The following is a 15,726-nucleotide window of genomic DNA, read 5'->3' as shown; positions in this document are numbered from 1 at the left end:
AATAATTCATTAATGGAATCATGGTTTCTTCATTTTTTGCTGGTTCATTTATAATTTATGATCAAAGGAAGGACATCAGGCAACTAATATTGGACAGGGCATTTTAAAAATTAATTTTAATGAATACTTTTACACTGCAGCATATAAAACCTACATATTTTTGACAAGTCTCCAGGGACTGCCCAAGAATTTTTTATTTATAGCTGTTTTTTCTCTCATGTTTATGATAATGCAGTGAGAAAATGGCATTCATGCTGAAAATAAGCCTCTCTGTGAAATCTATTTTTCTGCGTGTTCAGCTGTCCTCCAAGATGTATTTATTAGCGGTGCACTGGGTGTCATTGTTTTTCTCAGCATTTATTTCTAAACTGAGAAGTTGGATGACCCCAGTTTTTAGCACTACAGAATTCTGCCAGTCTGAGTCTTTATAAACTCATCTTCAATTTCAACTTTTTTGTCAGGGAGATAACCATAAGGTTTTATGTCTCTTCAGCTGATCTATACAGAGACTTTTTGATGATTGATTTTAAATTTGTGAAGCTGACAAAGCAAAGTGTTTGAAAATAGACACCATTTGCTAGTACTCCTTTATGGATATTCAATACTTCACCTTAATATATCATATGCTGTGTGCGTCCCATATCAAGTGATCCAGAGATGCCGAGAAGTTATAGTACAGCTTTGCCTTCATTTCTGCTTTCTGCTTTTCTACTTTCCTCCGAGAAGGATTCAAGTAAGCCACGTACATGACCTCCTTCCCCTTTCAAACTGAGATGCTATGTGCATCAAGATGCCCTCTTAAAAAAGCACAGTAACCAAGAAACTGGAAGTTGGAAAAGCCAGAAAAACCTGATGTGTGACCCTGCTCCACTAGAGTCTTTACAAGTATTGCCATTGGCTTCCGTGACAATAATAGATGGTCTTTAATTTTCTTCTTACACTAAGCTACTTTCTCTCTCCCTCCTTGTTGGTAAACCTATCCCTTACGCTGTGGTTGGTAACACAACTGTCTCTTTGAGCATTGCAATGGCCCTGCAGTGCCCATTGACAAAACAGCTTGGTGCTTTAGGGTGCATTAATGAAAGAAAATTACTCACTTGGGTAATTGCTACAGATCACTAACTTTGTTGCTCATTAAGTGCATATACTTGGGGTTTTTTTGCTTCTTCTAGAGGCTCTTCACTCAACTGACTCAAGTAGAGCTACTTAAAAAATTTCAACTAGAAGTAACAGGTAGGTCAAAAGAACAGATGCTTTTAAAAACATGGGCATTTCCAAAAGTATTATGGAAAACTAAACATTGCTAAATTAAAAAATGGATCTTACGCTTTGTATTTAATATCATTATTTTTTGGAAACCTTTTGTGCGCTTGTTTTTCTTTCTTTATCCCTCCTTTTCGGTGAAGCTCAAGAAAGCATAGGGAAATATATTTTTCACTTCTTTTTTACAGTAAACAAGGAAACAAAACAGTGGAGAAAGAGCAAATGTGTTTGCAGGGGAGTTTGCCTTTCAATTCAATGTCTTATACTTTTGGTCTTATATTTTCTATTCGGAAAACACTAAAAGTAGATGAAAACGGTTTTCATACTTCATTAAAATTGTTTCCAAGAAGAAAGAATAAGAAAAAAATAGAAAAAACAAAGATTTCCAAATTGAGGAGGCAAACACGACAATTCCCTTCTAAAATACTAAAATGAAACATCAGCTTTGAAAAAAAAAAGTTATTTATGGAATTATCAGAACAATGAAGCTGTAATTTAGAAATCCCTTTTCCCCTAAATCTGTGAGCTTCATCTGTTTCACTTCTATTTTCACCCCAAAATGGAAGTGAACATGGCAACATTAATGTTTCATCCTTGCTGAAAACTCCAGTTCCCACAACCTTAACAGAGAGCCGGCTGCGAAGACAAAAGGATGTTTAATCCTTAGCAGCCTCTCCGATAGCTCAGGGCTGGGCATACAGCTGCCTGGCACATCAGCCATGTCCCCTGTGGCTGAGGGGAATTAACGCACCTTTGTGGCAAGGCATATAAACCTGCACCAGACTCTCGCGGTGCCCAGGCTCCTTGTCTGGGGTGGTTTATGCCCAGGCAACCCCCATGCAGAGGGATGTGTGTGAGGCTACTCACATACCTGTGCAGATCTGCCTAAGAAAATGCTCTGTTGTCAGTGCTGGCCAAGTTTCCTCTCATTAAGATGAATGATTTAAAGAATATCACCTCTTACAATAGATCAAAGAAGGAAAAGCCAGTGTCCTAGCAGTTAAGGCCAGACCTTTCTAGCCTTTAAACACAACCTACGTCTTTTAGCACTCTGGAAGAGAACTGACACTGTAGCTGGGATGCACTTACACAAAACAACTGGAGTTGTACTGTAGCAGACTGCAACTGTCTGACAAAGAACTCCAAGGGCAAGAATAAAACCATGGAAATAGATGGCAGCTCCAACCTGGCCTTATTTTCTGTCTTTCTGCCTCAGAACAAGTTATCATATGCCAAACGTTACTGAACAACACAGCTCAGCAAGCTTGCAGGAACCAGACAGACTCAAAATAACGGTTTTCATACAAAACACAATGAGGTCATAGTTGCCTTTCATCTGGGATAATAAAATTATGCCTTGGCTACATTGGGCGGTTTCATGCTGAAGACATCATTGCTGATCTACATTTTTAAAGTAGAAACATTCACTTTTCATCATGTAGTTTGGGTTGAGAGTAACTCTGGTTGTATGCTTTGCAAAACAACTAGATAAGACCCAAAATGCCTTTCCTAGCACCTCACCATACTGAAGATAGAGCAATCTTGCACATCACTACATGCACAATCAGCTTCTAATAATGCTGTTCATCAGAACAGAAAAAAAAATATACAGACCTTTCATATACAAGTGCATGGAAAAAAAATCTTTGCTTCCAATAAAGTGAGTTCAGTGGAGAGATTCTGGGTTGTCGTCTGTTTTGTTTTTTTTTTTTTTTTTTCCTTAAATAAAATGTACCTTTCAGTTCAAAAGAACAGGTTGGTTTGCACTCTTCCCAAAGACTTCTTCAGCTTTAAAGTTAAATCACATGTTTTAAAAGATGCTGGGATAGATTCTGCAAATGTGCATTTAAGCAGCTGTTATACAAATAAATGGGGCTTCTTACACAAGTATCAACTACATGAACTGGGGGTTGCCTCTCTAAGAGACTTTCAAAGCAAGCTTTGTTGTGTTGCTAAGATTCAGACAAGGAATGCCAGCCCGGACAAGGTTTAAAATGGATTTAAAGCATTTTATCATCAGACACAAGTCCTCAAAGTGACTAAAGGGGGCAGGAAGCACTGGTATTTGAAACTCTTGAATTTTTATTTCCCAGCAGGAGATGAGCACTCGTATTGTTCCTCAGTGTTTGGGTGGACAATGTTTTTATTTCATTTGAACTGAAAGAAAAAAATTAATAAAAACAATGCTGCACAATGGAACACAATATTGTTTGGGTAAATAACACTTAGAAGAAAGCCAGTTCATCATTATCACTTGAGATTGGAGGCCCCTACTGAGACCAGTGACCCACTGTGCTGGGATCTGTGTAAATACATGATGAGACAACAGTCCTTGGGCCAAAGAGCCTGCAATCCAAACACACAAAGCAAACACCAGAGGTATTACAATCATCCTCATATGCAGTGCAGGCCTCTCACATTCTCTAAGCGCGAGGCCTCTCTGCAGTTAACAGTTTTGCCCCCCTTTTAATTTTTTTTCTCCCCATTTTCCGAGCCCTGTGCTCGGCATTTGAGCTGAATCCTGCAGGGCAGTCAGACGTGCTCTGCCCTGACCCAAAGCCCTGACCACGGGCGGGCTATCTGGGAGGAAAAATACACGAGTGACCCAGCGGCAAGGACCCTCGTTACTCAGGCCAGATGGGTCAGCCTCTGCTTACCCCTCTCCAAAGTAGCTCCTCCTCTGCCATGAGATGAAAGACACTGGAGTGACACCCATACTGTACGTGGGAGGAAAACCAGATCTCCGTCTTTTGCAAAGGCCATCATGATGATGTGTCTAGCTGCCTGCAGACCGGTAAGCTGGTCTCCTCCCTGCTATCAAGCAATGAAGCAGACAGAAGAGACCTGCGCACCTGGAAGCAATTTGGAAGGAAGCTCTTCTGCAGCATTTTCACCTTTCTCACTTCTGCTTTTGCAGCACGCGGCACTTCCCCTGTCCCTTGCTGCTTGGCAGCATGATTGTGCACAGTGTGGGCACGGAGCATGAGATGAGAAATGTCTTGAAGGAGGCGACAAGCACCAGTATCACCAGTACCTTCCAGTAATTTTCAGCACTTGCTAAGCTCAAGCTTAACTACAGAGCAGCTGAGCCTTGCAGGTGTGTGGCTGCTGATGGCTTCTGGTGAGGAGCTGCATCAACCTCATCACACACCAACCATCTTCCTTTCACTGCAGTTTGCTGGTATGGGTGATCTGCATAAATTTAAATGTCTCCTTGCAACTTGTCTGTTTTTTAACTCATGGGTTATTTTTCCAAAGCAAATTAAAGCAGACATGGCATTATTATGTGGAAGTTCCAACATGTGGCTTACACTTTTTTGTTGGTGTTGTCATCTAGACTATTACATTCTTTTCAACACATCATTTACCCTGCTGTTGTAAAAACGATTTTTGAGATTAAACCTGGTAGTTACAACAAAGATAAAGTGAAATAACAAAACTCATTAGTCTCTAATAAGAAAAATAATAAACTTTTTACCCTGTAAACACATATCATACACATATACACATATAATTCAGACTACTGCAGTAAAACTCATCAGGGAACAAAAATTCCTAACAAGTCCTTAGCTATCTCCCTGAACTTTTCACCAATTAGATGTAGTCACATTAATTGCTGTGAAGAGAATTTGGCAAACAGACGGTGCCCTCCAACAATAGGTTTATTCATTCCAACCCTTCCTTTTTAGGGTAATGATGAATTGGCCACTTGTTCCATTGCTCTACCCAGAAATTAAAACGTAAACTTTGAGAAAGCAGAGCGCTGCTGGGCAGTGGGAAATCGTAGCTGGGAACTGACCAGTGAGTCAACAGTGTATCAGTGCTGGCAATGTATTTCCACAAGAAGCAGCACCCTACAAAGGTTGCTTTACTGCACAGGCCTATTTTTAGAGCAAATTCAACCAATGAAATTTGGAAAGGGGAAGGTCTATGCTGGAAAAGTAACTACAGACTTGACAGAGTGGTTGATCTTCCTGTTGAGGCACTGGATTGGGACTTGGATGAATTTTGCTTTGTGTCTGAGAAGAAAATACGTCTGTGCATCAGCTCCTACTGAGTAAAAGAGAGACTCTGTTGCCAATCCTTAATCTAGCTTGTCTATTTAAAATGCAAATTCCTCAGAACAAAGACTCTGATTGCACAGGGCACTGAAAAGTGGGCACCCAGCTCTCAGCAAGACTTTTGTGCACTGCAACCACACTACAGCATCTACCAGAGTAGACGGTAACACTCACTCTTGGGGGGATACTGTTGTTCTCCCGCTCACTACACTGTATTTTGAGAGAAGAGAGAGGAACAAACCAGCTCCAGCTTTTCAGAAGCTGGCCCGATCCCTCCTCCAGAGACTTTCTACAGAAAAACTGTGAGCCTGAGGGGCATTAGTAGGAGTTACTGGGCTCACTGAATTCTGTGTAAATGTTCAAAAAACGCTGCTTCATTATTCTAGCAGATAATAATAGAGCAGCACCTAGCAGATTAATATTTAGTGTCAGAATTTAATACCATAACTGTTCAATAACGAAGTTTTATTTCTCTTCTATTCTTACACCATTATCAGGAAGTAATATTCTCTTCTAATTTGAAAGGGAGCTGCCATTCTTTTATAATGAATTGTTCATATCTATATCTTCAAACTTATATATGACTGCCATTAGATTGCTTTTTAAAGAAAAGGATTGCTCTGAATGATTTGTTCACTGCCTTTCCATTGGCTAGTATTAAATTATTTATCATCAGGCTGGTAGGATTCAAATCTAAACTTTCAAAGATTGCGTTGACACAGGAACTGAAAACCTGTATCAAGCCCCTTTGAAATATTAATCAGCACCCAGGTCAATGAAATGAAGTAAGGTGTGGAAATTGTTACTTCAGCTAACATTAGCACACATAGTAAGACATCACTTATGATGGCTCTCTCATGTCAAAACACATGGAAAGGGAAAACCTCTCTAATGTGTTATTCAGGATGTGGCAGCTGATCTGCCTGTATCAGTCCTGAACACCGTAATGCAAACAGGAGTTCTGATTTATTTTGAGGGGGAGTGTAATTTACAAGATGTTGTATGTAAAAAGCCGCATTCTCAGTTTACTGTGTTCAAAAGTAACTGTTTTAATCAAAGGCTGTTTATAACAAGGTTGATAGAGTTACTGAAACAGATTTTTTTCATATACATATAACCCTTTTATACTTCCAGCTTTAAAGACCATAAAAAAGGATAGTAAAGATGAAAGAAATAAAAAGAATGACAGAGCTAACTCCTATGAGCCACAATCTATGTCAAAGCAGAACTAAAGTGATTGACAGCTTGCATTAGTAATGAATAGAGTGGGGAAAAGCTGCCAAGAATCCGTAACAAGGTCAAAGCCTTCCAATAAAGAATTACATTAGCCACAAATCCTAGGTGGAACTGGGTATAGACATCTGCAATGTGACTTTAACCACGGTACTGTTTTCTACTGTCCTATTCTGACCCTTTTCTGGGTTTTATTCCTGGGCTACAGTAAGTTCTGACTCTTTATCACACCTGCGATAACGCGCAGGTGTAACATATCAAACTGCCTGTGAAATTACAAAAAACAAACAGAAGAGGAGGAATTTTAATGGCACATCCCTAACGGTGCACATAAAAAACTTTCTGAACTATTGGTATGGTAATCGCTCTCCTTCCAATTTCACAGCGCTCTTATACACACTTGACATGGAAGAGAAGGGGATTTTGCATATTAAAAGCAATATTGTATCCATGATTTGTGCATGCATCACCCTGCTCACTCACCTCAGAGTTTGGAAACAATTTTGTGAGCACGATATTATTCAGGGAATGCAATGTATGTAGACTTTTTGATGTACAATATTTTAGTGAACGGATTCAAGTGTCAGAGAGCATTATTTGTACTACGCCCTGATGTGCTACTGTTTGTCTGGCATCTGGAAGAACAAGAATACTATCTCTTACTGTGAGACTCCAAAGGGCCTCATTTGATGTAAATGGAACCATTTTATTACATCAATATTGCCTCACTGAATCAAGCTAGAGATGAGTATTGATACATAGAAACTTATTTATTTTCCACAAAGGAAATGTGGACTACTGCATCTTCCAGTACACTTCGTGAATCTTCTGTGAAAGTTTAGAATTACATATTCACCCCTCTACTGATTTATAATTTTAAGTTAGCATAAAATGTTTTTTAATTAATCACGTATTTGCACTTTGATTTTACTTATTTCAGCAGGAAGTCCAAGTGTGGTCGTGATAAAAAATGTCCACAGTGTTGGCTTTTTTCTTATTCACGTATCGGAGAAGCTTGGACGCATAGCATTGTAAATGAACTACCCTGCTCGTTCTAACTCAGTTCTACTTGAGTTCTCACCGAAAACAGAACCCAGCTTACAGAGCCCAGTGGGAAGAGAACTGGGATCTATGGGACCAAAACACACTGGTGCAGATGGATCCACATGATGTCTCCAAATCCTCAACGTTTCCAGTCTCATCTGCCATCTGAGGAAAGCTAATTTTACCATTCTGAGCAACCAAGCAGCCAGAAAAACATGAGAAAGTAGGATTTTTTTTCTTTACCATATAAGACAACACCTCTGAGCTTGAAAATGTGCCAAAAGGCATATCCTGATTTTCCAGAGCTTTACAGCACACACGCAGTCACTCACACCTGTGCGCTACGTACAAGTGTCACAGCGTCAGCTCAGGAAACCGTCTGAGGATTTACTCTCCAGGGGAATCCCCTGGGAGCAGATCAGCAGTGTGACCACTTCCAGACCACAGCAACGAGGATGAACTGGGAACATGAGCAAGCCAGAGAAGGTAAAACAGCCTGTTGCAGCCCATTAAAGCCACCCCTATTTAGAAAAGGCCCGAGATTGCTCCAACTGTGGCTATTGTCAGGAGCATGATGAGCAAAACAAGCAATACAGAAAAGGGCAGAGATAAAAACTGAGTACAATCAGAACAAATTGGGTAATATTTTACTGAATGAGCTTCAGCTGCACACAAACTGGTAGCAATCTCCATGCATTATACACTGTACAAAGCATGAAACAGCAGGATTGGTGCTAGAGGCATGGCGTGGCTCCTAGGCATGTACTCAAATGGCTAAGGCACAAAGAATCCACCTCTACGGAGATGACTACTGCACCTCTGTAAAGAAAGACAACCCTGTGGTTATAGCACCAGTGTGACACTTTAGAAAACGGGTTCGATTCCTGGGTGTTTCTGGGATTTAATGGGCAACATAATTCAATTCCTGGCACTTCGTCCCTGTTTTTAATACAGATAGTATTGTGAGACTCCAAGCATATTTATGTTCATCAGCTTTAAGCTGTAGGATAACAGAGGCCACAGAAGTACACAGACACTAATGAAAACCACAAGCAGACACTTAGTTTCACTGCTACTGCCATAATAGTAAAAAGGAATCATCATTATTAATAATGGGCAATTACTCTGAAATAGTTTTTAAAGAAGTATTCCTAAAGGCACATGATGAATTTATGGCACACCACCAGAGCCTTTCATGGATATAAAGATGTACTTCAGCACACATGACTTGTTTTTTGAACAAGGAGAAACCTGTCTAGTTAAAATATTAATAAAGCTGAATGCTGAAACATAGGTGTCTTCCTTACAATTTATTTTAAGATGGGGTGAGAAACTCCATTTGGAGTGAAAATCTAAACCTTCTCTACGTTTCTGCCTAATGTGAGCTCCTTTTAATACTGTTGATTTTTGCCAGTTACATAATACACTGCTTTACAGATTAAAAAAAAAAGGTATTAAATCGATTCAGGATTAAATATTATCTTGAAGGATCTTATGTTAAGAACAGAGCTAAACCTTCAAGCAGCATCCACCCTTAATTATGACATACGTAGGTATTAAGGAAAAAAGGTGCTTCTTTGAGTGATAAATGGACCTGAAGATCCTTCACAACATTCACTATAAATCACAAAAGGCCATTAATAAACAGTCAGAAAAAATGACAGTTCCTACAAGTATCTGCTCTCATACTTTGCCTAATACTATCAGTGTCATGTTTAAACCTGACATCTTAAATCTTTGACATGAAAACCCTTTAAGTCAAAAGGCTCAGCTATTTTAAACAGAATTTTCTATGCTTGTTATTTTGAATGACAGCAAAAGGAAATAGAGAATCTTTAATTCTTTAACCTTATCTGGCTGAAAATCTCGCCTTTCAGCCTTTTTCATCAACACCAAATAAAAGGGAAGATCCTATTAGCTTCTGCACCTACTTGGTGGGATCTCGTGGGGCAGAGTTGCCATGTCTTCCAGAGGGAGCTGGTGGTGCTCAGCACCTTCAGGATGGAGCTCTGTGGGAATCAAGTCAAAACACTGCAAAGGGGACTGCACAGCCTGTGTGCGTGCTGAGGACAAGTTTGGAGCCAGCTTTGATTTACATGGGAAAGACTAACTGGGATCGCCAGAAGTAACAGTTGCAACACTGGATGTCTTCCTGAAGTGTTTCTTCAGTGCTTTATCCCCTCTCTCACGCTGCCTGCTTTCTTAACCTAGGCTGAGAGAAACTGGGATGCCCGGCAGAGGCAGTTAAAATCTGACCTGGAAAGGACTGTGGACAAACACTGTACTCCCCAAGAGGGGTTCAGGAAAAGAGAAGTGGAGTGACCATAATCCTAAGTATAAAGTGGGTTTTGTCAATGGAGTGCTGAAAAAAGTGACATTTTGTCTATTTTTCAATATGGACAAAATAATTTAGATCTTTAGGATTAGTTAAATTATTATTTCTTCTTAAAAACCTTCTAGGTAAGAAGCTTTCATTCTGGACACTTATGTTCCTGAGTTACAAGAAATAGATTTTTCAACATTACCACCATCCATTGTTCCTCAGACTGATGAAGGGTTATTGTACCAGCACTGATTTGCTGAAGGTCTACCAACAAGCAAAGGTCAGGAAGACCCGAATCCCTCATGGTTACAGAGGTAAATAAGCAAAGTTCGATCTCCCTTGAACTTTTTATTGTTTTCAACTTGAAAATCATTCCTTTGGTAAGGTGCAAATGCCTGAGTCACACATCTGCCCAGACGGCCTCAATCTCCTAATGCTCTAGTGTGGCACGGTGGTTGCCTGTTACATGAGACCTCCCTAATGATAAAGTTCCGTAGTGAGATATCACTCTACTAGCAGGGAAGTAGAGAAGTATTGACTTATTTTCTGCATTAGAATTAAAAAAAACCAAAACCACCCTCTCTAATTTTGCCTGCAGTATTTGGGATATCATGGACAACAAAGCTAAATTAACCAAGGACAGAGCTCAAAAGCCAGCCCCTACAGTAGAAGGGAGGACAAATGGTCAAAGAGGCTGAGCAGGACTGATTGCTTCTGCAGCAGGGCTCCAAAGGTGAACACCTCCAGTGCTTGCATCCCCTGCAAATGCACAGGGATAGACAGAGACACTGCGGCCCAAACCTAAAAGGTTCACCCTGAATTTAAGATCAGTACTAACATGGAACCTGCTCAGCAATAACACTGCTTGGCTGATCTTTCTCTCTTTTTTTGCAGAGCAAAACCTACAAGACCAATCTGTAAGTTCAGATGATGCCTTCAAATCTCTGGAACTATGTAGCATCTACTCAATGCTTTGTATCCTCCTTTGCTTTTTAAATGAAACAACATCCTTAAATGTTCTTAAAAGTGAGTTGTGCAGAGGCTGCTGAGAGAAAACATGGTGTGGCAGCATGTTCCTCCCACCATGCTCAAGTCAGGCTGGATTCCTGCACCAACAGACTGTCAATGGGAGTTTGACATGGGCAGAGTTTTGAAGCTGAAAGATGTACTTGCTAGTTTTGAAGTGGAGAGGCTGTTATTTTTGAATCTGAATTCATAAAACATCACTTATCGTCTAGGTTACAGATGGACTCAGGATCCCACACTTGGCTCCAGAGTTTGGATAACTCACACTGCATATCTGGGGTTTGGGTTCAAGCCCATCTTGAATATAAATTTAGAATGAAAGAAATACATGCAAATACCAGGCATATTATAAGACACTGCCAGCTGTTTTCTTCCACTTACAAGACCGTTTCTGAGAAAGCAATGTGTTTTTTTAAGTATATGGTGGAATATTGGAGTGATGACAAGCTGGTATCCCTGAGTTCAATGTGAACCTGACCTCATTCTCAAGTTTAGGGTGTCTCTTGTTCCTGACACATGCCTTCCTAGGCCTCTCAGGCTACATTCTTTATTAAGTTTGTTGAGAAATGGAACAGTGTGCTCACAACCTTTTTTTGGATCTCTCCTTGAAAAATATCTGTGTTCTATCTGTGCTTAAATGACAGCCTGCTGCTCGTTTTCCAAGAAAATCCATGCCAAAAGTCCGGATAACATTTAACTCACAGCCTGGTATACACAAAGCTGGCCTTGCAGGTCATGTTCCCAACTGAGTAATGGACTCACTATATTATCCCTGGCAAGTCTCGCAGGTTGGAATTTTCAAAAAAAAGCAAACAAAATCAACTTTTGTTTTGTGATTTGATTATTTTTTAATGCTACAGCTTATTCATTTTGGTTTATTAATTTGTTGGTCCAATGGTTTTTATGTGCTGCAATTCAGAATAGGTCTCTCTCTAGTATCATGTTTTATATAGATATGGGAAATGAAATGTAAGTCTGATACAATTACGGTTGTATGCCATGCAAGACAATACTGTAAACACGACGACAGTCTGAAAAGCTGCTTAGCAAAACGATCTTAATATACAAGGCAGTGTGAAAATGTAAAAAGAATCTATAATGACAACAAAGATTAGCCATTTGCTCTCTAACCTTATTTACAGAAGCAATCAGAGGTATTCAGGTCGAGTTAATGACCCTGTCTCCAATTAATTCAATTGTCTACAAACAACACTGATGCAGTGGTTGTCTCAGAGTCTGCCACATAGTCTCTGAGGGAATACATAAGACTCCATTAAAAGTGACAATAATAATGCATTTATTACTGAAACACTATTGTATTATAAATAAATTCCTGATGTTAAATTATGCTCCACGCTTTAACAGAAATTCAATTACTGAAATAATAAAAAAGACGGTGTATTTGCCAAGTGCTTGGACTATAATTTGGCTGCTTAGTTACCAGCAGTTGGCTGTTTTGCAATTTCTTGTTCATAGAGTATTTCTTTTGAATAAATGCCAGACTTTTTCATACAAATTTCATGAACAAGTTGCAAAATGAAATTTTGAGCTTTTGAATCCAATTATGAAAGACATAACTAAATCTATTATTGAAAAAATATTCTTGAAAGCCCTTCTTGCTGTTGTTCGGCTCTGTGTGGTAATTGAGGTAAGCACAGGTGCTGTTCATTATGGGCCATTGTGCACCATCTGAATTCTGGGAACTGAGGAATTCAGACGGTTTCCACTCTGTTTGTGTGAATAACAAACAGGCGTGATTCGGAGGTTGTTTGTACAAGCTTGCACATCGCTCTTCTGGGACTCCTAAGACACCTGCTTACCCTTTTGAAGCCAAAACAGTATCATTTATCTTCTGGCTATTCTTCCTCCAACGATTTTTGCAGAAGCGACATATTTCCCCACCCCTCTTCCCTCAGGCTGCTATCAATGGCGGAAGTAGGAACAAAAGAAAACAAGGATAAAACAACTATCTAGTGGGGACAAGAAGCCTTAGAGAAGATCTTTTTGGCTTGATGAGACTCATGCAAGGAAAACCTTGTGAGAAAAGAAGGAACTGCTTTCCGTACTTAGCATCATTCCCCCTCTCAACCGGTTTCCTGTGGTAGGCAGTTAAGCACAAAACAGAATTTAATTCTTTCTCCTAGTCCCAGTCTATCATCTCTTTTTGGGACTTGGCCATGTACTTATCTTGCTAATGCCTCACCCATTGTCTTCAGATATTTTACATAGAAGACATGAAGAGATGCATGCACCTCACATCCTGCTATGTGAGTGGAGATGGAAAAACGCTGACTCTCTTCTTACTGGATCCCACAGATGCCTGCAGCCATATGGCGGTGCGTACGTGGGTCCTGGATCTTCAAGGGATCACAGACTCTCACCTCTGCATATTTCAAAACGTGCTGTCTTGACTATATGTTTCTGCTGACAGTGATGATTTACTCTGCAATTTTATTTGTTGATGTATTGCTAGCACTTATCAGCAGAGATGTTATAAAAACATCTGGGGATGGAGTGGGTATGTGGAGACCAGCAGCCAGGCAGCTCAAAGGAAGGAAACATGGAGAGGAAGATCTCGCAGCCTCAGTGTTAAACTGAAAGGTACTTTCTCTTTCTTTCTTTTTTTTTTTTTTTTTTAAAAAAAGCCAAACAAAACTGATTGCAGTGCAACTAAAACTGCCACAGTTCAAGTACTTCTGGGAATACATCGAGCTGATGGGAGATGTTATCAGACAACACTTTGCAGAAGTCAGCAGGCACAAGAACTCCTTGAGCAAGTAAAAGATTCAGATATAATTCAACATCTGCAGTATGATTTTTCAAAACTTGCAGCAACCAAAGTTAGATGTCTTATTCTTACCCTGCCAAAAGCCATGTGCAATTACGACAGTTCACCTTAGTGCCACCTGAAAGTCAAGTTAAGGCTCGGAAAGACGAAATAATCCCATATAACAAACTAACAATTACAGAAAGGCAAACACTTTCCTGAACTTCAGGAAAAACAGGCCTACAAGAAAGAAGGCTTGGGATTTCAGTGGGCTGCAGAGCTGAAGGTTTTACTACAGCAGAAACTGGCTGGCAACACCAGAAAGGACCATATTTACATAGGATAAGCCTACAGACTTCTAAAGGGGGTTGAGCTGGCAGTGAGGGACAAAGTGGCATCCTATTCACAGTGTCTGACTCCAGTGACGAATGGCAGTATCCTCCTTCAGCCAGGCAACCAGAAGGAACCTGAGCAGGAGATATTTCCTTCCAGATGTGGGACCAAGTAGCCACACATCAGGAAAGGAAAAGGAGACAGGGAAAGTAAAAGGACAAAGGAAAGGAAAAAAGAAAAGGTAAAAAGGAAATGGAAAAAAATGTGCAGGAGAAGGTGAAGGAAGCTGAGATCACTCATTAGTCCAAAAACAATTCAGGAACTTAAGGTGAAGGCAATATTATCATACCAGATTACACGTTGAATGAAGTTCAACAGCAAAACAACATATACAAGGATGAGAAATAAATGGAGATTTGTTGGGGAAGGTGGAGACCAAAATTACTCCCAGACTTTCAAGCTCCAAGTCTAACATGGAGCTGAACTCCAAGAGCAACCACAAAGCCACAGAGCTTGTATACAGGTACTGTTTTTCACTGGGAGTGTGCCATATTTAATACACTGGTGTCAATTATTCGGGATTCAGGCTTTCTTAGTGGTGACCGTAAATGAGGCTTATTTATATTCTGCAACTTGTAAGCAAACAGTAAACTAAATTTCCTGGAAAAGGCTAAGTATCAGCTCTGAGAGAAATACTTCAAGTCTCTGTGACTAGGTACAGTCCTGAGTTTGTTCAACTTGTGCACTTAGTGCAACCATCCCCACAGGCACTTGCATTTCTGTACAACAACAAGAGAGACTCAGGGGAAAGACCTTGCTCAGCTCAGTAGCTGCTGCTCCCATGTCGCGGGAGCTGCTCATCATTTGAAGGAGAATAGACATTTTAGTGGGACAGGCAAGACAATTTGCCACAGCCATTTCTTTCTTCTCAGTAAAGCTGGCCAACATACGAGGGGAGAGGGGAAACAGCCTCTATCCTTTAAAAGAAGGTAAGCGTGAGCGCTTGCTTTGTGTAGGGGATACCTTCACAGGCCTCCACACCACGCCTCAAACTTGTGACACATTGCCATAGTGCTGGATGAGGCAAGATCCACAATGCCAGATATGGGACAAAAAGAGATTATTTGCAAGTGTGCCTTTAATCATAGAATCATAGAATCTTCATGGTTGGAAAGGACCTTTGAGATCATTGAGTCCAACCACACACACACACACACACACAAAAACCCCCCAAAAACCCAACCCAAACCAACAATCTACAATCTCTGCCACTAGAGCATGCCCTGAAGTGCCACATCTAGACGTTTCTTAAATACCTCTAGGGATGGTGACTCAACCCCCTCCCTGGGCAGGCTGGTCCAGTGCCTGACCACTCTTCCAGTAAAGTCATTCTTCCTAATAGCTAATCTAAACCTCCCCTGCTGCAGCTTCAGACCATTTCCTCTGGTCCTGTCATTATTCACCTGGGAGAAGAGGCCAACACCCACCTCTCCACAACCTCCTTTCAGGTAGCTGTAGAGGGCAATGAGGTCTCCCCTCAGCCTCCTCTTCTCCAAGCTAAACATGCCCAGGTCCCTCAGCCTCTCCTCAAACGACTTGGTCTCCAGACCCCTCACCAGCCTGGTTAAGGAAGAGTCCAAAAGAGAAAAGAGAAAACGAGAGCTTAAAGAAGTAAA

The 15,726-nt window shown here is 40.5% G+C and overlaps 1 protein-coding gene across 4 annotated transcripts in view; it reads right to left on the bottom strand.

Annotated features, from left to right (window-relative positions):
* AFF2 (ALF transcription elongation factor 2) overlaps positions 1-15,726 on the bottom strand; it is a 416,447-nt gene that overhangs the window by 42,393 nt on the left and 358,328 nt on the right. The gene's annotated exons all lie outside the window — the stretch shown is intronic.

This window comes from Chroicocephalus ridibundus, chromosome 9 (genome assembly GCF_963924245.1).
Source record: "Chroicocephalus ridibundus chromosome 9, bChrRid1.1, whole genome shotgun sequence".
NCBI lineage: Eukaryota > Metazoa > Chordata > Aves > Charadriiformes > Laridae > Chroicocephalus > Chroicocephalus ridibundus.
The sequence above is the reverse complement of the archived record's forward strand: the minus strand, read 5'-3'. Positions and strand labels throughout refer to the sequence as shown.